At 41.1% G+C, this 23,737-nt stretch overlaps 1 protein-coding gene across 5 annotated transcripts in view; it reads left to right on the top strand.

Annotated features, from left to right (window-relative positions):
• The first annotated feature begins 12 nt into the window (after positions 1–12).
• The window catches only part of DNASE1 (deoxyribonuclease 1), a 41,553-nt gene continuing 17,828 nt past the window's right edge, over positions 13–23,737 (top strand). For all 5 annotated transcript variants that reach the window (XM_057487695.1, XM_057487696.1, XM_057487698.1 and 2 more), the window contains exon 1: positions 13–622. The gene's annotated coding sequence lies outside the window, so the exon portion shown is untranslated. The remainder of the gene's footprint in view (positions 623–23,737) is intronic.

Raw genomic sequence — 23,737 nt, forward strand, 5'->3', positions numbered from 1 at the left:
GCGCAGAGCGGTCGGCTCGTTTCCCATCCTCCTCTGCGGGCCGAGCGCACGAGACAAAGTGCGTTTCCGGAAGGCGCTGGCTGCTCGAGGCGGAGCGCGGCCCCCGGAAGCGCCGGGCTGCGATCAGGACACTGCCGCAGTTTTAAGTTTGGGTCCCCACGGTTCATCCAGGACGTGTTTGCGGATTCGGTGGCGGCCCCGTCGGAGCGCAGCGGCCCGAGGAGCCGAGTCCACGGAGGGCGGGGGATTGGTTTCGCGCGGAACGCGGCGGGAGCGCTGCCTTCCCGAGGTGCCCGCCCACAGGTCAAGGCCCGGAAGCCGGCGGCTTTGGCCGCGTGAGGGAGGCTCGTGCGGCGCGTGCCGGGTCCGAGGCGACACCCGCTCTCCCGCCTGGCGGGTGCTCATTGTCAGGGGGTTGAGGGAAACGTGCAGCTGGAAAGGTTCGCCACGGGCCGAAATTTGAGGGACCTTATAAGTCCTATTTTGGGTTTGCATTTCAACCGGGGAGTCCGTGGGAGCCTCTGAAGACTTTTTAAAGGACGTCCTAGTTGCAGCGTAAAACTGGGTCCGGAGAGGCAAGGCTGGAGGCCAGGAGACCCGTCAGGAGGCCGCTGTAATCTAGGTGAGAAGTGAGGGAGGCCCAAGTTAGGAGTTGGGGTGGAAAGATGGAGAAATGTTCAAGCGTTTGAATTGTGGTGCCCTAGTTATTTGTTACCACTTGTAGGTTTGAGTCCTGAGTGTCCAAGTAGAATGTGGCCCAATTACTGAAGGAAATGATATTTAGTGGGTTTTTTTCTTTAAATGTAATTTCACTTACGTCTTGCCAATGGGTTTCATCCCCAGGCAAGTTCACTATGGATTCATGTGACCAAAGAAATGACAGTGGAACGTTCTTGGGGTGAAAGGGTTATACCCAACTTTATTTCCAGGTGGCAGGTCAGTCACTAAAATCCTGTTCACTCAGAGCAAGTCTGCAGGCAGCAATCTGGTCTCTGCCTCTGGGCCCCTCTGTCTGCACAGCCGTCCTCTGGGCCTCACTAAACAATTGTCCCGCACAGCTGTCCTCTGGGTCTGTCTGCACAGTCGTCCCACACAGCTGTCCTCTGGGCCCCTCTGTCCACACAGCCATCCTCTGGGCCTCTCTGCACAGTCGTCCCACACAGCTGTCCTCTGGGCCTCTCTGTCCCCACAGCCGTCCTCTGGGCCTCACTAAACAATCAGCCCGCACAGCTGTCCTCTGGGCCTCTGTCCTCAGCGCTGCCACGACTCCAGCCTCTGCTCTCCTGCAGCCTTGCAGCTGTGCCACCTTGTTGTGCCCAGAGCACTGGGCAGAGCTCTTTATATAGAGTCAACAGCCATGTATCGCTCACATGTGTGCAGTGAGCTAGTCAACCAGGGCCAGGTGAGAATCCTGGCCACAGGAACTCTTGTTTTATCTACACTCCACCCCTCCAGGATTCTCTCCTCTCAATCTATGTGCCCTTAGTCCCCTGCAATGGTCCCTGTGCAAGGAAGCTTGAACATTGTTCTCCAGCCTCTCCAGCAAAAAGTTTTACAGATACACAGGCCGGACTCGTGGCTCTGTCTCTGACCTCTGGCTCTTTAGTATTAATGGCTGGAACTGCTGCTCTTGTTCCAGTTGTTGCCACAGCTCCAGGAAGATCCTATTTGGCTTCCCCTCTCATTTCCTTCCATCTGCTCCTGCCCATATTAAATCAACCCACATCAGGGTCCTCGTAACCTTCACGGGACCCCTTAAATTCTTGTAACAGGTCTTATTTCTTTCCGGATTCTCATTGCTTCAGCCTCTCCTAAGTCTGCTACTGTCCATGTCACCTCGATTATGGGCTGCCCTAAGTGAGGGGAAAGAATGGCCACTAGAGACCCAAAGAGGGATGTAGGAGCCATTTGAAGTACAATATTTCTCATCCCAGTAGTGAAAATCTCTTCATCTGGGCCATAATTCTCTGGGCTATAGATGGCATTTCTTATGCCTAGCTCTCCTGACACCTGTTGGAGCTCAGCATACGTCTGCCATCTAACAGGGGAGGATGGCAGATCACCCGGATTGGGCCACACAGCATGAAGTGCAGCCATAAGCCAGTGGAGGAGGGAGTGACTCCCTGGGGTCTGTTGTGCATTTTGTAATCACTGTCTCAAGGCAGGCTGCACTGTCAGGGAAGACAGCTTTCCCATCTCTGATCCGAACAGAACAATTCCAACCACCCTTAAGTCCCACAGACGCAGGAACCAAGCTGATACTGACTTGGAGGGCTTCTGCCTAAACTGGGAGCCCAAATCCACCGGCTCAGCCTGAGTATAGGGGCAGACTGTAGAGTGCTCCACGACCTGGGGAGGGGCTGCTCCTCTCCTTGGGGAATTTTCAGCTGCTGGGGCTTTATTTTCTTTACAACCACTGGGTGTGCTTTCAATACAGGAGGGGTCAGTGCCTCCGGCACCACCCCTTCATCCTTCCCAATTTCTCCATTTCTGGGGCTGATGGCACCTTTCTCTCCACTCCCCCAAGTGCCTCCCCTGCTAGTGCCTCGCAACAATGCTAACTCAGTCTTCAGCAGCTCTCTTACCTTCACCTCAGTGCTTCGTAGCTGGCATTCTTGTGCCATCTCTGCCTGTGCTTCCTTCAGGAGTTTGTCTTTTCCTTTGATGGCCTTTTCCTCCTTCAGAGCACGTGGCAGTGCTGCCGTCTCATTCTGTAAGGAATTGTTTACCTCTTCGATGGTATTGCTGCTGGCATTCTCCTGCTGCCTCCTCTCGCATCAGTGCCATTTCCTTCTTCAGGGAATCCACAGCAGTTTGCAGCTCATGTTCTTGTGCCGCCATTTCTTGGGTCCTTTTCAGGAGCATGTCCTTCTCTTCTGTAGACTTTTTTAATACTGTGAGAAGCAGCCAACCCACAGTCCCTGCTGCCTCATGGGCACTCTGTCTCTCAAAAGACCTACTTACTATACCAAGGGCTTATGTGTACTGCCTCAAGTATCACCTCCACTTGTCTCCAGTCCTGGGGTGGGGCCCAGTCCTCTAGGAGGCAAGCCACCTCAGACCACATACCCATTGGGAGACAATCCACTGTCTCCCCATTCATAGGGGCAGCCCACTGAAGCACTCCTTCCATGAGGGCAGCCTGTCTTTTTCCTTGGGCAACAATGAACCCTGCTGACTTTTGCCAATTGTCTTGCCAATGGGTTTCAGCCCCTGGCAAGTTCACTATGGATTCAACGTGACCAAAGAAATTGACAGCAAAATGTTCTTTGGGGTGAAAAGGTTTATACTCAACTTTATTTCCAGGTGGCAGGTCAGTCACTAAAATCCTGTTCACTCAGAGCGAGTCTGCATGCAGCAAGCTGGTCTCTGCCCCTCTGTCCTCACAGCCGTCCTCTGGGCCCCTCTGTCCTCACAGCCATCCTCTGGGCCCTTCTGTCTGCACAGCCGTCCTCTGGGCCCCTCTGCCCGCAGAGCCGTTCTCTGGGCCCCTCTGTCTGCACAGCCGTCCTCTGGGCCTCACTAAACAGTTGTCCCACACAGCCATCCTCTGGGCCCTTCTGTCTGCACAGCCGTCCTCTGGGCCCCTCTGCCCGCAGAGCCGTTCTCTGGGCCCCTCTGCCCACAGAGCCATCCTCTGGGCCCCTCTGTCCACACAGCCGTCCTCTGGGCCTCACTAAACAGTTGTCCCACACAGCCGTCCTCTGGGCCTCTCTGCACAGTTGTCCCGCACAGCCGTCCTCTGGGCCTCTGTCCTCAGCGCTGCCACCACTCCAGCCTCTGCTCTGCCCTCCTGCAGCCTTGCAGCCATGCCACCGTGTTGTGCCCAGAGCACTGGTGGAGCTCTTTATATAGAGTCAACAGCCATGTATTGCCCACACATGTGCAGTGAGCTAGTCAACCAGGGTCAGGTGAGAATCCTGGCCACAGGAACTCTCATTTTACCCACAACTTACCATAAAATTCACCCCTTTAAAATGTATAATTCAGTGGTTTTTTTTAGTACACTGACAAGGTTGTGACCATCACCACTAATTCCAGAACATTTTATAACCCCAAGTGGAAATTCCATTGCTTATTAGGAGTTACTTCCCATCTACTTTGTGTTTCAATGTATTTGCCTATTCTGTATGTTTTCAGTGAATGGTATTGTACAATATGTGGCCTCTTCTGTCTGGCATTTACTTAGCATAATGTTTTTTTGCTAAGAGTCCATCCATGTTGTAGCATGAATCAGTTTTTCATTTTTGACGACAGTATAATATTCCCTTGTATAGATGGGCCACATTTTGTTAATCCATTTATGAGTTGATGGACATTTGGGCTGTTTCCACTTTCTGGCTATTATATATATTATAAATAGCCAGGTTCCTGGTTCTCTTGGGAAATCCATGAGTGCAGTCCCTGGGTCATGCTACATGAGTTACGAGTGCTGAGTTTCCAAAGCTAATAGAACTTCTGAGAGCTCTTTCTGTATGAAGGGGTTGAGAGGTATTACTTGCTCTCTGGTTTTGGAAACCTCATTTGGTTTGTAAATATGGCTTACCATTGGATTAGTTTAAGTAAACAGCGCAAGAGTGGTAACACAGAGGTATGGTGAGGTGGAATGTCTTATTTATATGGGCAGGATTTTAAATTATGGAGGTGACTGGGTGACAACATGGAGGCCAATGCCACTGGGCCACAGGGAAGGTTTTGTTCAGGAGGCGGAAGGAATAGCGAGGGAAAAGCCTAGGTCAGAGCCTTTATTCCATGAGAAAGGCAAGGCAGGGCAGGGTCAGTGGTTTGTGACCAGCTAGTTTGAATAACTCAGGGGGGCTTTGGGTTGTAGATGTGGTCCTAGTTGCCTGGTACATGGCCCTGGGTAGATAAAGTGGTTGGTAGGTTTGCGTATGAGAGGCTGCTCCCAAGTAAGCTGATGATTATCTTTGGAAATTAGCCCTGGGAAGGACAGTCTTTCTCCACCAGCAAGATTTTTAGATGTCAAAACACTGTAAGATAGGGAAAAAAATTTTTAAACATTGTTAATGCACCAGGTCGTGGCTGGGATGAGTTAAGGACATTTGCAAAGGTGGTGCTTATTTTTCTCCAAATTGAAAATGAAGCACCTGAGTCTAATTTAGGATCTAAATTTCCTAAGATACCTAGGAAAGAATACTTGCCCCCTCACCCCTCCAAACCTGGCCATTTTATTCTTTTAACCTAAATGAGTTGGAGTGTAGTTTAAAGAAGGGAGTGTTCCTTAAACCTTAGATTCTCAACGGAATTATCTGTGGAATATTTAAACTGGAGATGCTTGGACACCACCCTTAGACCTGCTGAATAACTCTTGGGCAGGGTTTCCAACCTATATTTTTTTAAAACCTCACAGATTATTCCATGGTCTCTAGAGAGTGATGGTCACTACCTCTGTTTCCTACTCAACAAATCCTCTGGCTAAGTATAAAAGATGCCAGGAGCTGGGTGAGCGGTGATGGGATTTAGAGTTAGACACGACTGCTCCCTTTAAGGAACAAAGTTCCAAAACATTTCTCTTTGGCCAGAGTAAACCATGGGACCTGCCGTGACCCTCTTGTGACTTAGACCTTCATCAGAAGCTCGAAGGGTTACATCTTCCACTGGAATTAGTCAGGAGTTACCCATTGTGACTAAGTAGAGGGACAGTGTCTGGAAACAGTGTTACTAGGTCCGTGTTATTTCAGTGGGAATATTATGTGTTCCCTGCCAGCATTTGTGGCAGAACTGCACTGACAAAACACTTAAGCCAGTGATATAAAGAAACATTTAATATATTAAAAGGTCCTTGATGTTTGATAAACCTTACAAGGTTTATCAGAAAAAAATGTGGATGCAGAAATGTGTGGAAAAAATATGGTTATTCCAAGCAGAGGCTCTGTTTTCCAAGTCCGTAGGAATAGATCATATTTGGGTCCAGGTGAAACAGTCAAAGGTTAAATATGCTGCTTATCACTTCCTTACCCTCCTGGAATATTTCCTTTTTGGAAACTTTTGGCATCTTCCACAGAGTTAATGTTTTAAATAGTTCTGTGAAAAAGTGAAGGGTGTGTGGTTGGGTTACAAATCACAGAACCCAAACCCGCCCAGCTCCTCCATTTATCTTGGCAGGAGTTGGGGAGAGGGCAGATTGAACTTCTCTGTTCTTTGGTCATATAAACTTTCCTTCGCTGTTGTGTAATGCTATTTCCGGCACTGCCAAAACTGTGGGGTCAGTGGAAGTTCCTGCTTTGCATGTTAGTGTACGGAACTCATTCTGGGTCATGCTGCATCTCTCCTGACTACCGCTGCTGCCTTCTGTGTGCTGTAGTTCTGTTAGGTGAGTGTAAGGGGGGAGAGGGTGCAGATGCAGACAGCATTTTCCCTAATAAAAATTGATCACAGCACTTCTAATTTTGATATTAAAATTAAGTTGTTATTGTCCACTTGATAGTGTTAAGATGGCAGTTCTCCCCCAAGTGATCTGCAGGTGGTAGTTACCATAATCCCTGTCCCCAGCAGTTCATTTTTGCAGAAATGGAAGAACTGATCTTAAAATTCATTGCAAAGAGCCCTAAATAGCCAAAACAAGTTGGAGGATGCACACTTCTGATTTCAAAACTTAACTGCAAAGCTATGGTAATTGAGACTGTGTGCTACTGGCATAAGATGAAGTATAAATCAGTGGAACAGAATTGAGAGTTCCATAAATAAACCCATACATTTAGGGCAGTTGATTTTTGACAAGAATGCCAATCAGTGGGGAAAGAGTAAGCTTTTGAACGAATGGTGCTAGGACAACAATATCCACCTGTAAAAGAATGAAATTGGACCCTCACTCCATGCCATATACAAAAATTAACCCAAAATGGATCAAGGACCTAAATATAAGGGCATAACTATAAAGCTCTTAGAAGAAAACAGATACACCTTCATGGTCTTTGATTTGACAGTGGATTCTAGAACATGACACCAAAAGCACAAGCAAGCAACAAAAGAAAAAAATAAATTGAAACTCACCCAAATTTAAAGAAAAACCCACAGAATGGGAGAAAATACTTGAAAATTCATCTGATAAGGGTCTCATCCATAATATACAAAGAATCTTTATAACTCAACAACAAAAAGACAACCCAGTTAGAAAATGGGCAATGGACTTGAGTAGACATTTCTCCAAAGAAGATGATACAAATGGTTAATCACATAAAAAGATGTTAAATATCATTAGTCATTAGAGAAATGTAAATCAGAACCACAATGAGATATCACTTCATGCTCACTAGGATAGCCAGTAAAAAATCCACCCCCTGCAAAACAAAACAAAACAGAAAACAAGTGTTGGTGAGGTTGTGGAGAGATTGGAACCTACATTGCTGGAGGTCCATAATGGTGCAGCTGCTCAGGAAGACATTTTGGTGGTTCCTCAACAGGTCAAACAGAATATGACCCAGCAGTTCTTTTCCTAGATATTTGCCCAGAAGAATTAAAGAAAAAAAAAGTGTTCAAACAAAACCTTGTGCTTCTGCACACAGTAGCCAAATGGCAAAAATATCCCCCATACCTATCAGTGGATGAATGGATAAATGAAATGTGGTATGGACATGTGATATATACAATGGAATGTATATATCATACATTTACATATACATTTTACAATATATGTTTGTTTTTAATTATACTAACAGAACTTTTAAAAGTTTGCCAGTTCTTTGATATAATTGAAATCAATTCTCAGTTCTTAGGAGAAAACACTTATGACTGAAAGCTGGTTCTTCAATTTAAATAATTTCTTGTGAAACATTGTATACCAAAAACATAAGTAGTTTAAAGAGTATTGATAAACCCAAGTGCACATACCATATAGCCTAAGAAATATAGGATTATTCTCAGTATTTTTAAATTCTAATTTCCATTTATTGCCCCACTGTTTCTTTAGGTCATGTAAGTCCGGGGAAAGGAAATCCCGGGGCAAAATACCTCTAAAAACTGAAATCAGTCAAAGGGAGAAATAAAGTTTAAAACCCGTTTATTGCTTACAAACTCCAGTCAGGGACCCACTGATATGGAGATGAACTTCTCTCCACCCCTGAGGAATGATGCAAATGCACTAAAGCCATACTTCTTTCCACCTCTGAATGCCTATTGATATGCAGATGTACCAAAGCCAGGCAAGATATTCTCAAAGTGTTACAATTTTACCCACAGTCAGCAGATTGGTTATAAATATAAGGAAAATGCATGAGGATGGCTTTCTTTTTAAAGAAAGTTCACATCATATTTATCACATGTCACATTCATTTGGTTATATCGTGTCACATGGAGTCATTCATGTGACTGGGTGACAAGTGTTTTCAGAGATTAAAGCCCCATACAGTTAGTAAAGGAATCTTCATTTTGAACCTGAACTGGCTCCAAGTATGTACTTAGTTTTTTACTCTAACAAGAAAAGAATATTTATGAGTTATGTCCTAGGTACTTTCTTTGTCATTTTCCATCCATTATTTCACTTAATCCTCTAAAAATCCCTATGAGATAAATATTATTGTACTCATTTTTAATTGAGGAAATTGGCCAAGAGTAAATAATTTGGTCAAGATCACAAAACTAATAAAACAGATCTAGGATTCAGCCAAGTTCTGTGTAAATACAAATTGCCTCACCAAATTATCCTCCTTCCCCAAATCCTAGGGAATCTGGGGTTTACATTTTGGGGATTAGCTACCACATCTTTTCTCTGACTTTAGTAGGAACTTTCAGTCCACTGACTCCTTTGCCTTTTCTTCTCCACATTGTTATGCAGTCTGCAGGCCATCATCTGTGTAATGTTCTTACCAGGATGTATCTTAGCTCCCTTAGTTTAGTCTTGTCCATTAAAAAAAAATTGGTAATGCCTTTTAAGCCTCTTAAGCTCTGTTGTCCCCCATTCCCTTTATTTCTATTCCTGCTGAAGAAGATTAACAAATTGGTTTGTAGATTCTTCCACAGTTTGGATTTTGCTTATTACCATATTTGTAGTTTTTTTTTTAAGACCATATAGACATGTTCCGCTGTTCTCTATAATTCCTTCAGTTTACAGCTAGATCCAGAGGCTTTATCAGACTAGTATTTAATCCCTTTGGGAAGACTATGTAGTGTTGTATTCATTTATCAGGAGGCATGTCATTTGGTTTTTGGTCTTTTATAATAGCAGCCATGTATGCTCAGTGCCTAGATCTATTATTTCATTGGGGATTACATGAGAGTAGTATTCTAATTATAATTTTGTTTTCATATATTAGTTGGAATAATTCTGTAAGGAGAGCCATCCCTTACTTACTGTTTGGTTGCTCTGTAGTATAGTTCATGTAGGAAAAGCAGGATAAATCTTTGATTCTTTACTTTATCCAGCTTTAAAAGGAATGAGTCGGTTCTGTCATTCTCAGAAGGTAACGGTTAGTTTTCTTTTAAAATGTCATTATCAACTCATGGATTTAAATTATTTGATGGGTTTCAATTCATTGAAAGGGAGCCCCTTTAACTTGGCTTCTGTGTCCCTTAGCATGGTCCTAGTGGTCATTGACAGCTTCTATGGGACCTGGGGTGGGGCAGGCGAATGTCTACCTTTACCCTCTACCTTTCTGGCTGGGCCTGAGAATTAAATTGACATTAGACAGATTGTAGGAAAAAAGCATACACATTTATTTAATACAAACTTGAATTACATGAAAATGAAGGCCCAAAGAAATGATGAAACTAACTTGCTTTTATATTAGGCTGATAAAGGAGAGACAATTTTGGAAGGTGGCTAAACTGCATGGGAAGGCGAAGGGAAGATAAGAACAGTTTTAATGAAATCTGCTTACAGAATCCTTTAGTTCTCAACTTCTCACCCTTGCTGATAAGAATGTTCCTTTCCTTCTGGAATAGGGAGGACACCTCTTATATGGGAGTTTCATCTGCTTTTTAGAAAAAGAACAAAGGTCAGAGTGTTTTTCTTACTTTTGCTGATTTCAAGTGCTTTAACTCCAAATAGTCAATCTGCCTGCCCAAATGGCTTGTTTTGGTGTGGCGCATTCTGGACTCTTCCACTGGTGTGTCAAGATGTTTTGGCTCATCTTCTACATCTCCTATGCCTTAGACTTGGAATTAGCTATTTCTCCAAGAAAACTGGATTTCTTTTAGTGGGAAGTGGTATTTTAAGACCACAGGCTTGGTACTAGCAGTGGTCATTTGTACAGTTGGCATTGTTTCCAGGCCTTTTCAGTAATGAGAGCTAGGAAGTATATGTATATTTGTAGATAAAATATTGTGAGTTCATACTATTTTGATTAAAGTTCAGAGCTATAGGATTTTTACTTAATGACTTCTATATGACATACCTATCTCCTTTACGCCATGTCGAGACTCCTGGTTTTCAAGGACATGAGGGAGAATGGAAATAAAATACTCCAGAATCACTTGTTTTATCCCACATTATATGTACAGCAGTCTTGATATATATATACACATACACAGACACACACACATATACATATGCACACACGTTTAATATACCTGTGTGCATATACCCACATATGTACATATACACATAAATATACCTACAAGACATATATACACATACACAGATACCTACACAATGCACACATGCACACACACACAGACACATACAATAGATTTAGTTCTACAAGTAACTAAATCATCATTAGTTCCTTATGCTTATGTCTTTTGGTCACTCTAGCTCGTTTTCCAGATATTCTTTAGGACTCATGAGAACAGTGTTCGCTGAGTTCCTGCATGTTGGTAACAGTTGATGCCATATATACTTTATCAGTTTTGCTGGATAGAAGAAAAACCTTGGATTTTGGTTGGCGTATGTTGAGTTTGGCTTACAGATTTTTCTCTTGTGCCGTCTCGGTTTGGTGCTTCTTTTAGGGTAAATCTTCAGCTACTTTTTGACTTTCCTTATATAGCAGCTGGTCTTTTCAGCCTTTCTAAGCCTTATTAAGGCACCTGGCACCCCCCTCCACCAGCCGGGAATTGCGCTGCCTCCCTATGCTCACATCCTCTAATGCTGCCCCTTCATCTTCCAGAGTGAAATCGGGTTCTCTTCATGCAATCTGTTCATCATTACTTCCCTTTACATTCACCCCAGTCAAAGACTGTTCTTGCCTTTCCCAAAAATACATTTAGCTTTGACTTTATGTAATAGAAATAATTGCTCACTTTTAAATGCTTCTATTTTCCTAACTGCGTGTCTTATGGGAGAGTAGAACTTGCTTTGTATAGCTTCATTTACAATTTGTTGTTTCATAAATACCTTGGGGTAATGATGTGGAATGATGGGAGCTAGGGTGGCAGCAGGGGAGGGAATAGTTGCCCGGTGACTTCCTGCCTGGCAGTCATCAAATGACCTCCTGCTGCTGCTCTGAAGGTGATGAGTGGCTGTTTGCCTGGGCCGGCTGGGAGTGGGCCCCCAGGCTTCAGTTCTGCTCTTAGTCTGGGTAAGTGGCACTTAGGGGTGTGTGTGTGTTTCATTTCTGCTATTATAAACAACACTGCAGTGAACATCCTGAGTGGACCAGGGGATTTTTGCCTCGTAGTTCAGAGAGAAATGCTGGAGAACCCATGAAGCTCTTCTCCCTCTAGCCTTGCTTCTTGAAAGGAACCTGGTGGTGTGTGATATATGTGCAAGAGTGGAAGAAAGTGAGTGTTAGGCGCTGTGCTGCAGAGAGGCTGGGTTATCTCTGACAGGTTAACTACAACTAGTTCAGGGACTGTCTGTGCAGTTTATTTGAGTTTGGAGAGTTTCCAGTGTTCCCAGTTCCCTATACCTTCTGACACCCAGAGGTAGACATTGGAATCTCCTCTAACTGCCATGCTTCCCCCTAATACCCAGAGGAATTGGACCCTCCTGAGAAGAGATGGATTTTCACCACTGACATCTTCTGTGAGACTCTCCAGTTCTGCCCCCAGAGCCACCTGGAGCTGTGGTTATAGAAAAGAGTCATCTGCCATTGGGGGGTTATGGCTAGGTGTCCCCTTAAGATTGTACACTAGATGGTATTGACTATTTTTGTGACACCAGTTGGGCTATGCAGGGTCCCTAATAAGTGTAACTAACACAAGACAGACAGGAGGAAGAGAAGATGAGAAGGGAAACAAAGAAGCCCAGAGAGGCGTGATTTAGGAGTACTCAGGTGCCGCTGTCGTGATGGCTTCTGCTGTCCTTCCATGGTACTTGGGCCACAGGAAGCAGTCCTGGACGTGGTGTTCTTCTCCTGAAACTCCTACTCCAAGCATTGGCTCCTCTAGCTGGCAATGAAGATAAACATGCCCTTTAACTGAATATACCAGATGAGAGGCTGTCAGCAGGCTAATTACAGTGCTCTTCGATTAGGAAGGCTGTTTGATCGAAGCTGTCACTTCGGCTTGGTCAAGGCCCCCTGCTCAGAGTCTCAGGCCATCCTTTAGGCACACAGAGCAAGGTGAGGGGGTGACTGAACTGGTCAGTATGTCTAGGGTGTTTGTCAACTGTGTTTAGCTGTTACATTTTTTTGTAATAGATGAGTTCAGGAAAGGAAGGTGCTTTTCTTTGTTTGGGCCAGCATGTATTCATTGAACCCCTATGTGAAAAGTTCGAGTGATCTGGCTTATGGAAGAACTAAAAACAAAAGCAGGTTTTCTGTTGAATTTTTACTGTTTATACTTTATGATAAGCTTGTGCAGAACTATTTAACATAGAAATCAGCTGATGATAGGCTTGACCCAGTTCTTCCTCAGGCCAGTTACTTTCGGTAGCTCCTGAGGAGGTTTTTTTTTTTTTTTTGGATTTGAATTTTGTTGTTGTTGTTGTTATCATTACTCTACAATTACATGAAGAACATTATGTTTACTAGGCTCTCCCCTACCCCAAGTCCCCCCCACAAACCCCATTACAGTCACTGTCCATCAGTGTAGTAAGATGTTGTAGAATCACTACTTGTCTTCTCTGTGTTGCACAGCCCTCCCCATGCCCCCAGCCTCATTATACATGCTAATCATAATGTCCCCTTTCTTCTTCCCCGCCCTTACCCCTCCCTACCCTCCCATTCTCCCCAGTCCCTTTCCCTTTGATAACTGTTAGTCCATGCTTGGGTTCTCTGAGTCTGCTGCTGTTTTGTTCCTTCAGTTTTCCTTTGTTCTTATACTCCACATATGAGTGAAATCATTTGGTACTTGTCTTTCTCCACTTGGCTTATTTCACTGAGCATAATACCCTCTAGCTCCATCCATGTTGTTGCAAATGGTAGGATTTGTCTTCTTATTCCTGAGGAGGTTTTAACTCAGTCTTCCAACGTGTGTGATCATTAATATCAGCATCACACCGTGTTGTAGTATCATCATGGTACAATTCAGTTTTATTACAGAATAAATTAGTATGACTTAGATGTTTGCTTTGCCTTCCCAACAGAATTGCCCCTTGCTTGTATACCAGATGATATGGGCAGATGTCACTAGGCAGGCATGACTTGGAGGTACTGCAGATTCAAGTCCAGACCACTGCAATAAAGCGAGTATCACAATAAAGTGAATTAAATGAATTTTTTCATTTCCCAGTGCATATAAAAATTATGTTTACACTAAACTGTGGTCTTTTAAGTGTGCAGTAGCATTATATGGCTAAAAAAACCAATGTACATAACTTAAAAATGCTTCACTGCTAAAAAATGCTACCCATCACCGGAGCTTTCAGTGAGTGGTAATCACTGATCACAGGTCAGCATCACAAATACAGTAAGAATGAAAATGTTTGAAATATTGCCAAAATGTGACATAGAGACACACAAAGTGAGCTGATACCGTTGGAAAAATAGCACTCATAGACTTCTTTGAGGTAGGGTTGCCACAAACCTTCAATTTGTAAGAAAAATGCAGCATCTGTGAAGCACAATAAAGAGAGGTATGCCTGTTATTGACCATGATTTGGTTATTTCTGGGTTCCAAGTTAATTGGAAACAAAGCCAGTCACCCTATCTCATCTCATAGACTGGTATCTGTTGCATGTTGTTATATAGCAGGGCCTGCCGCCTCTATAAGGAGGACACAAGTAGTATTTAGAATAGTTCCTCTCCCAGCAGGTGACATGGATATGTCTTACTCTGTATGACAGGGTATGTCTTACTCTGACCTATTCTGGAGTGAGGGCCGGCACAGTGCATTGATGTGAATTACAAGTGCCCCCAGAGGACTCCCCTGGTTTGGAAGGTCATGCGTTTCTAACAGGTGGGCCCTTGAGCCTGGGAAGCCAGGATGGAGGGCCTTTGCCGCATGGCCTCTTCAGCCTCCATCTGTATTAAAATAGTTAAGAGCACCTGTTGGATCAGGTGCAAGCCCTTTCCTAGCTCTGGTCCTCGCTTTAACCCACAGTACTTGTTGGCCTGACCCTGTAGCTAATGCCTTATCATCTTTTCAGGCCAACTCCCATTTGTGTTCCTATCAGCAGTGCACAAGGTTTCCAAATTCTCTGCATCCTTATAACACCTGTAATTTTCTGGATTTTAAAAAATAGCCATTCTGATGGGTATGTAGTGGTTGCTCATTAGTTTTGACTTGTTTCCCTACTGATGAATGATGATGAGCATTTTTCATGGATTTTGGGGGCATTGCATATCTTTGAGAAATGTCTTTTGGATTGTTTGCTCTTTACTGTTGAGTCATAGGAGCTCTTTTTGGATACCAGACCAGATAATCAAATAATTTACAAATATTTTCTCTTACTTTATGGGTTGTCTCTAAACTTTCTTGTTAGTGAAACATTTTGTTCTTCTTTTATATCCACTAAAGTTTTAAATTTTGATGAAGTCTGACCTATTTTTTTTGTCAGTGATTCTGGTATCACGTCCAGGAAATTACTGCCAAATCCAGTGTTGTACAACTTTACCCTGTGTTTGCTTCTAAGAGTTTTATGGTTGTAGCTCTTACATTTAGGTATTTGACATTTTTAGTTTTTGTTCTGGAGTGAGGCAAGGGTTTGAATTCATTCTTTTGCGTGTGGATATCCACTTTCCTCAGTACCATTTGTTGAAAAGATTTTCTTTTCCCTGGTGAATGGTCTTTGTTGTAAAAAGTAATTTGACCTTATAGGCAAGGGATGTCTGTTCTATTCCACTGGTCTGTTTGTCTGTCTTTATGCTAGTTTCATACTGTTTGATTACTCTGGCTTTGCACTAAGTCTTGAAATCAGGAAGTGTAAGACCTCCAATTTTGTCCTTCTTTTCAAGATTGTTTTGGATGTTTGGGGAGAGTCCATGTGAATTTAAACATAGGTTTTTCTATTTCTGTGAAAACACACTGAGATTTTGGTAGGGATTGCATGAATCTATAAATCACTTTGGGTAGTACTAAGATGTTAACAGTATTAAGTTTACCAGTCGATGAAGACGCGATATCTTTCACTTACTTATGTTTTGTTTAATTTCTTTTAGCAGTGATTTGTACTTTTTAGTGTAAGTCATTTGCCTCCTTCGTTAAGTTTATTCCTTAGTATTTTAATCTCTTTGATGTTATTGTAAATGAAATTGTTTTACTTTCCTTTTAGGATAGTTCATTGTTAGTGTATAGAACTGATCTCTGTTTCTTTACTATTCTCTATTTATCACTACTGTACTCTGTTATTTCCTTCCTTTAGTTTGCCTTTCTTGTTTTATCTCCTTATGGTGTAAAGTTAGACTATTGATTTGAGATCTTTCTCTTCTTTTCTAATGTAAACATTTACAACGATAAGTTTAATGTGAAAATTGTGATTTTAATGTGAAAAATGTCAATTGTGAAAATTGACAAAGGGAAACCTCACTGACGTGGCCTCTGGAGGCCTGTAGGGGGAGCTCTCATGCCCATCACTACTCATCAATTGCAGACCTCACAGCAAGAAAAAGATAGAACACCTTGCAACTCATGTTAGTTTGACCACTTTATCACCCAGTAGGAGGAAAGAAGAATTTCTGCCTCCCATGGCAACAGGCCAGCCAATTAGAGATTGTCACAACTCAGCCAATGAGCAGCCATGACACATAGGACTCCCAGTTTACTTCAGTGGGCTTTTTGTTTAGAACAGCCCCCCAAGGCTCCCCCTTTCTTCTGTGAAAGAGCCTCCTCTCCTCTGTTCATGCCTGTGGTTTTGTTGTAGCTTTCTTGTTCCAAATTGCAATTCTCTACTGTTCCCAAAGAAACTTATTTGCTGGTAAAATAACAAATTGCAATTCTCTGCTGTTCCCAAAGAAACTCATTTTGCTGGTAAAATAACTTGACAGTTTATTTTTAAGTTTAACACCCTCTTAGCACTGCATTTGCTACATCCTCAAATTTTGGTATGTTGTGTTTTCATCTTCATTTGTCTCAAGGTAGTTTCTGATTTTCCTTGAGATTTTTCTTTTACTCATTCATTGTTTGAGAGCATGACATTTAACTTACACGTATATGTTTTTTCAATTTTCTTAGCCTTTGTTTTCTAGTTTCATTCCATTGTATCAGAAAAGAAAGACACTTTATATTATTTCAGTCTTTTTATATTAAGACTTTTCTTGTGGTCTAATATATGATCTGTCCTGGAGAATGTTCTGTGTACACTTGAGGAAAATGTGTATTCTAACATTGGATGGAGTTTTTTTATATGCCTGTTAGGTCCAGTTGGTCTAGTGTTGTTCTAGTGCTCTTGCTTCTTTATTAAGCTGTCTGGTTGTCTATTATTGCAAGTGGGGGATGGGCATTATTATTCCAGAGCTGTTTATTTTTCTCTTCAATTCTCTTAGTGTTGGCTTCATATATTTAGGAACTCTGATATTTGGTGCATGTATGTTTATAATTGTATCTTCTTGGTAAAGTGATCCTTTTATGTCATATAATGTCCTTCCTTATCACTTGTAACTTTTAAAGGTCTATCCTTTCTGATATTAGTATAGCCAACCCAGCTCTCTTTTACTTGTTACATGCTTGGAATCTTTTTCCATCATTTCACTTTCAACCTATTTGTGACTTTAGATCAAAGTGCATTTCTTGCTGATAGCATATACTTGAAACATGTTTTTTTTTGTATTTCATTCTGTCAATCTGTACCTTTTGATTAGGGATATTAATCCATACATCTAAAGTAATTACTGGTAAGGAAGAACTTCCCTTTGAATTTTGTTTCTTATTTTCTGTATGTCTTACAGCTTTTTATCCCTTAATTGTTCTATTACTGCCTTCTTTTATGTTTAGTTGATTTATTGTAGACACGTTTTGATTCTCACTTCCTTTTGTGTATTCTCTATATATTTATTTTATGATTTCCATGGAGATTACAGATAACACCCTGAAGTTCAACAATCTCCATTGTACTGAAAATCAGTCACATATGAAAGCTCCACTTCCGTATAGCTCTGTCCCTCTCCCCACTTTGTTACTGATGTCAAAATTACTTAACTTAGACATTGTGTACCCTCTAATATAGATGTATAATTTTTATGCAGTTTGTCTTTAAACCCAGTAGAATATAAAAGGTGGAGTTACAAACCAAAATTGCAATAATATTGGTGTTTGCATTTGCCCATGTAATTTACCTTTACTTTTAAGTTTTCACATAGCTGCACTTTACTGTCTAGCATACTTTCAACTTTGGAGTTTCTTTCAGCTTTTGTTTATTGGGAAATGTTGTTATTTCACCCTCATTTTGAAGGATAGTTTTGTCAGATATAGAATTCTTGGTTCATGGTTTTTTTCTTGTAGATCTTTAAATAGATCATCACACTATCTTCTGACTTCTAAAGTTTGTATTGAAAAATTGGCTGATAATCTTACTGGAATACCTTGTATGTGACAAGTTTCTTTCTTGCTGCTTCCAGAATCTGTCTTTGTCTTTCAACAGTTTGGTTTTACTGTATCCAACAATGTGGGTCTCCTTGAATTTATCCTACTCATAGTTCATAGAACTTCTTGGACATATAGATTCATGTCTTTATACATATTTGGGAAGATTTAGTGATTGTTTCTTCAAATACTCTCTATGCCCCTTTATCTCTCTCTCCTTTTGGGACTACTGTATATTGGCCCACTTAATGGTGTCCCTCAAGTCTCTTAGGCTCTGTTTACTTTTTTTCTTTTTTCTTTCTGATCCTCAGATTTGATAATTTCAAGTGTCTTCAAGTTCTGTGATTCTTTCTTCTGCATGCCCAGATTAGCTGTTGAGCCTCTCCCTAGTAAATTTTCTAATTCAGTTATTGTATTTTTCAGCTCTAGGGTTCTGTTTGGTGCCTTTTTATAATTTCTCTCTCTGTTGATATCCTCGTTTTGTTCCTATATAATTTTTCTGATTTACTTTCATTCTTTGTTTTCTTTTAGTTTTTTGAGCATATTTAAGACATCTGTTGTAAAGTCTTTGTCTAGTAAGGCTCATATTTGTGCTTCCTCAGGGATGGTTTTGCCTATTTGTATTGTTCTCAGTGGGCCATATATTCTTGTTTCTTTGTCTTTTTGTTGTTAAAAATAAGGTGTTTGAATAAACTGCCACTTCTCCCTGTCCTTGCAGACTGGCTCTGTGCCTGGGCAGTCCTTCACTGACTTGCTAGACTTTCTCTGAGCCTAGGAATCAGTCCCAGGTGGAAGCTTAAGGTCTTCTCTTTTTTTTTTTTTTTTTTGAGGATTTGTTTTTCCTGGATCTGCGTATGGCTTATACAGTTCCTCTATGCACAGCTATTTGTGTATGTCTTAAATTCCCAGAGTCTCATCTCCAGCTTTCCTTTGTGGCCTTAGATTGTATATTATATGTTTCTACTTAAAAGCTCTTGCTCCAGTCATCCAAGAGTCTTTGATCTCCCTGTAGCTTTCACTGTTAGTGTCTGCTGCTTCTCTCTTCAGACAGCTCCAGGATTGATTAGGACATTGCAAATAAGGTCTGCTCTGGTCCCTATGGTTTGACAGAGGGAACTGGAACTCGGCTGCTGCTTCCTGTAGACCACAACAGTGTCATGGGTGGGGAGGGGGGCATTGATTGGACATTCACTGGGCTACTGCAGATATTTGGCTTTTTTTCTAGATCTTTTGTAAAGTTAGTTCAGCCAGTTTCTGGCTGTTTTTGTTGTCTCATGGGAACAAGGGCTTAGAGCTTCCTAGGCCTGCATTTTGCTGATGTCACTCCTCACCTGCAGATTTTCTGTAGCTGGTCTTTGTCATGTTGAGCAAGTTCCTCTCTGTTGGTAGTTCACTAAGTTGTCATTGTTGTCATCACTGTTAAATATTGAACGGGTGTTGAATTTTGTGAAATGCTTTCTCTGCATTTAATAATATGTTTGTATGATTTTTCTTTGGCCTGTTGGTGATTTATCTTGATTATTGATTGTTGAACCACCCTTCATACCTGGAATAAATTCCACTTGGCTGTGATGTGTAATTCTTTTTATACATTGTTTGGATTTTAATTATTTATATTTTATTGAGGATTTTTGTATCTACGTTCATAGATATACCAGTCTGTGGTTTTCCTTTCTTGTAATCTCTTTGGATTTGGTATTAAGGTATTACCTCAATGAATGAGTTAGGAAGTATTCGCTCTGCTTCTATTTTCTGAGAGACTGTAGAGAATTGGTGTAATTCTTTTTAAATGTTTGGTAGAATTCACCAGTGAATCTACCTGGGTCTGGTACTTTGTTTTGGAAGATTATTTTTGATTCAGTTTCTTTAGTAGATAGAGTTCTACTCAGATTCTGTTTCAACTTGTGTGAGTTTCAGCAGAGTGTGCTTTTAAAGCATTGGTCCATGTCTTCTTAGTTATCAAATTTGCAGGCATGGATTGTTCATAGTATCTATTTATTATCCTTTTAATGTTCATGGGATCTGTAGTCATGTCCCCTCTTTCATTCTGGGTATTAGTAATATGTATCATCTCTCTGTTTTTCTTCATTAGCCTGTCTAGAGGTTTATCAGTTTTATTGATCCTTTCAAAGAACTGGCTTTTGGTTTCTTGATTTTTTTTAATTTTTTAAATTATTTTTATTTTTTTTTATTGAAGGGTAGTTGACAACAGTATTACATTACATTAGTTTCAGGTGTACAACACAGTGATTCAACATTTATATACATGATAATGATAATTCTAGGTACCAGCTATCACCATACCAAGTTGTTACAATATTTTGACTATATTCCTTATGCTATACATTACATCCCGGTTACTTATTTATTTTACCATTGGAAGTGTGTTTATATATATATATATATATATATATATGTATATATATATATTTTTTTTTGTGAGGGCATCTCTTATATTTATTGATCAAATAGTTGTTAACAACAATAAATTTCTGTATAGGGGGGTCAATACTCAATGCACAATCATTAATCCACCCCAAGCCTAATTTTCGTCAGTCTCCAATCTTCTGATGCATAACGAACAAGTTCTTACATGGAGTACAAATTCTTACATAGTGAATAAGTTACATGGTGAACAGTACAAGGGCAGTCATCACAGAAACTTTCGGTTTTGTTCATGCATTATGAACTATACACAGTCAGTTCAAATATGAATATTCATTTGATTTTTAAACTTGATTTATATGTGGATACCACATTTCTCTATTATTATTATTTTTAATAAAATGCTGAAGTGGTAGGTAGATACCAGATAAAGGTAGAAAACAGAGTTTAGTGTTGTAAGAGAGCAAATGTAGATGATCAGGTGTGTGCCTGTAGACTATGTGTTAATCCGAGCTAGATGAGGGCAATAAACATCCATGTATGTAGAAGATTTCTCTCAGAACATGAGGGGGGAGGTCCTAAGCCTCACCTCTGCTGCTCCCCATTTTCTCACCAGATGGCCCCCTGCGACTGTGCCTGTCTTAGGTTGTTCCTCCCTTGAGGAATCTTACCCGTCTCTGGCTAACCAGTCATCTTCCAGGGCCATACAGGGAAACGTAAAGTTGGTAAGTGAGAGAGAAGCCTTATTGTTTGAAAAGGTTAGCTTTTTACTTCTTTGCATATTTATGCCCTGTGGCTTCTATGCCCAGCATTTGTCTTGAGGTGTCTTTACCACTTGGAAGAATTCTGATACTCGGTAAATTCGACATGTGGCACGAGTTCTATTTAAAGGTTGTGATTAGGTAGGAAGAAGAAAAGCTATAGAAGTAGCAGGCAGAAGAAAACCTGGGAAGATTGATTATTTCTTTGACATATCTTCTTGTAGAGTAACTTCAGCATGGATAGGTTTTAAACTACTAATTAAATTGTGCAGACACATTAACATAATAGGAATATAGTTACATAACCAAAGCATATCTGTAATTACCAGCCATCTCCAGTGAAACCAAGAAAACCAGTTAGGCACCTTAGGCATTTGTGAAAACTTATCTATGATATGGTGGATATTGTCTGACTGAACTTAAACAGTCTGAGAGAATTCAGATAAACTAGAACACCCCATTCCTGGGGACTGTTCATATCCCATATGTTCTTTTAACAATAAATAGTCTGTGGTTGTAAGATTTTGGAGTGCTACAATTTGCACTTCTCCTAATTCTTAGTTTAGTTCCAACAGTATAGATCCAGTCCAATTTTTTGTTTTACTGTATGCACAGGCCAGCTTAGCTATCTCCTTCATCATTCCCATGGCAAGTCCAGGAACTGGTGGGATGAGTGCATCTACATCTGTGGCAGTGCATGGATCTTTGTTGGAGTTTTTTTTTTTGCTGATCATCTTCTGTCATGAGTCTTCCTGACAGTGCTGATGTTGGAAGTTCTTTTTCATATCATATCTTAGTTCATTTTCGGGTGGTTTCTTGATTTTTATCTGTTGCTTTCCTGTTTTCAGTTTTGTTGATTTCTGCTTAATTTTTTTATATTCACTTTATTATCATTAATCTACAATTACATGAAGAACATTATGGTTACTAGACTCCCCCCTTCACCAAGTCCCTCACCAACAAACCCCATTATAGTCACTGTCCATCAGTATAGTAAGATGCTGTAGACTCACTACTTGTCTTCTCTGTGTTGCACGTCCCTCCCTTTGCCCCTCCACACACTATACATGCTAATCGTAAGGCCTCCTTACTTTTTCCCTGCCCTTATCCCTCCCTTCCCACCCCTCCTGCCCAGTCCCTTTCCCTTTGGTAACCATTAGTCCATTCTTGGGTTCTGTGATTCTGCTGCTGTTTTGTTCCTTCAGTTTTCCTTTGTTCTTATACTCCACAGATGAGTGAAATCATTTGGTACTTGTCTTTCTCCACCTGGCTTATTTCACTGAGCATAATACCCTCTAGCTCCATCCATGTTGCTGCAAATGGTAGGATTTGCCCTTTTCTTATGGCTGAGTAGTATTCCATTGTGTATATGTACCACATCTTCTTTATCCATTCATCTACTGATGGACATTTAGGTTGCTTCCATTTCTTGGCTATTGTAAATAGTGCTGTGATAAACATAGGGGTGCACCTGTCTTTTTCAAACTGGAGTGCTGCATTCTTAGGGCAAATTCCTAAAAGTGGAATTCTTGGGTCAAATGTTATTTCTATTTTGAGCTTTTTGAGGAACCTCCATACTGCTTTCCACAATGGTTGAACTAATTTGCATTCCCACCAGCAGTGCAGGAGGGTTCCCCTTTCTCCACAACCTCGCCAACATTTGTTGTTGTTTGTATTTTGGTTGGTGGTGATCCTTACTGGTGTGAGGTGATATCTCATTGTGGTTTTAGTTTGCATTTCTCTGATGACAAGCGGTGTGGAGCATCTTTTCATGTGTCTGTTGGCCATCTGAATTTCTTCTTTGGAGAACTGTCTGTTCAGCTCCTCTGCGCATTTTTTAATTGGATTATTTGCTTTTTGTTTGTTGAGGTGTGTGAGCTCTTTATATATTTTGGATGTCAACCCTTTATCGGATCTGTCATTTATGAATATATTCTCCCATACTGTAGGATGCCTTTTTGGCTTTTGTTTTCCTTACCTGGGGAGATATGTTCATGAAGAAGTCTCTCATGTTTATGTCTAGGAGATTTTTGCCTATGTTTTTTTCTAAGAGTTTTATGGTTTCATGACTTACATTCAGGTCTTTGATCCATTTCAAATTTACTTTTGTGTATGGGGTTAGACAGTGATCCAGTTTCATTCTCTTACATGTAGCTGTCCAGTTTTGCCAGCACCATCTGTTGAAGAGACTGCCATTTCCCCATTGTATGTCCATGGCTCCTTTATCATATATTAATTGACCATAAATGTTTGGGTTAATATCTGGGGTCTCTGTTATGTTCCACTGGTCTGTAGCTCTGTTCTTGTGCCAGTACCAAACTGTCTTGATTACTGTGGCTTTGTAGTAGAGCTTGAAGTTGGGGAGCGAGATCCCCCCAACTTTATTCTTCCTTCTCAGGATTGCTTTGGCTATTTGGGGTCTTTGGTGTTTCCATATGAATTTTGAACTATTTGTTCTAGTTCATTGAAGAATGTTGTTGGTAATTTGCTAGGGATTGCATCAAATCTGTGTATTGCTTTGGGCAGGATGGCCATTTTGACGATATTAATTCTTCCTAGCCAGGAGCATGGGATGAGTTTCCATTTGTTAGTGTCCTCTTTAATTTCTCTTAAGAGTGTCTTATAGTTTTCAGGGTATAGGTCTTTCACTTCCTTGGTAAGGTTTATTCCTAGGTATTTTATTCTTTTTGATGCAATTATGAATGGAATTGTTTTCCTGATTTCTCTATTAGTTCATTGTTAGTGTATAGCAAAGCCACAGATTTCTCTGTGTTAATTTTGTATCCTGCAACTTT

This window comes from Manis pentadactyla, chromosome 10 (genome assembly GCF_030020395.1).
Source record: "Manis pentadactyla isolate mManPen7 chromosome 10, mManPen7.hap1, whole genome shotgun sequence".
Lineage (NCBI taxonomy): Eukaryota > Metazoa > Chordata > Mammalia > Pholidota > Manidae > Manis > Manis pentadactyla.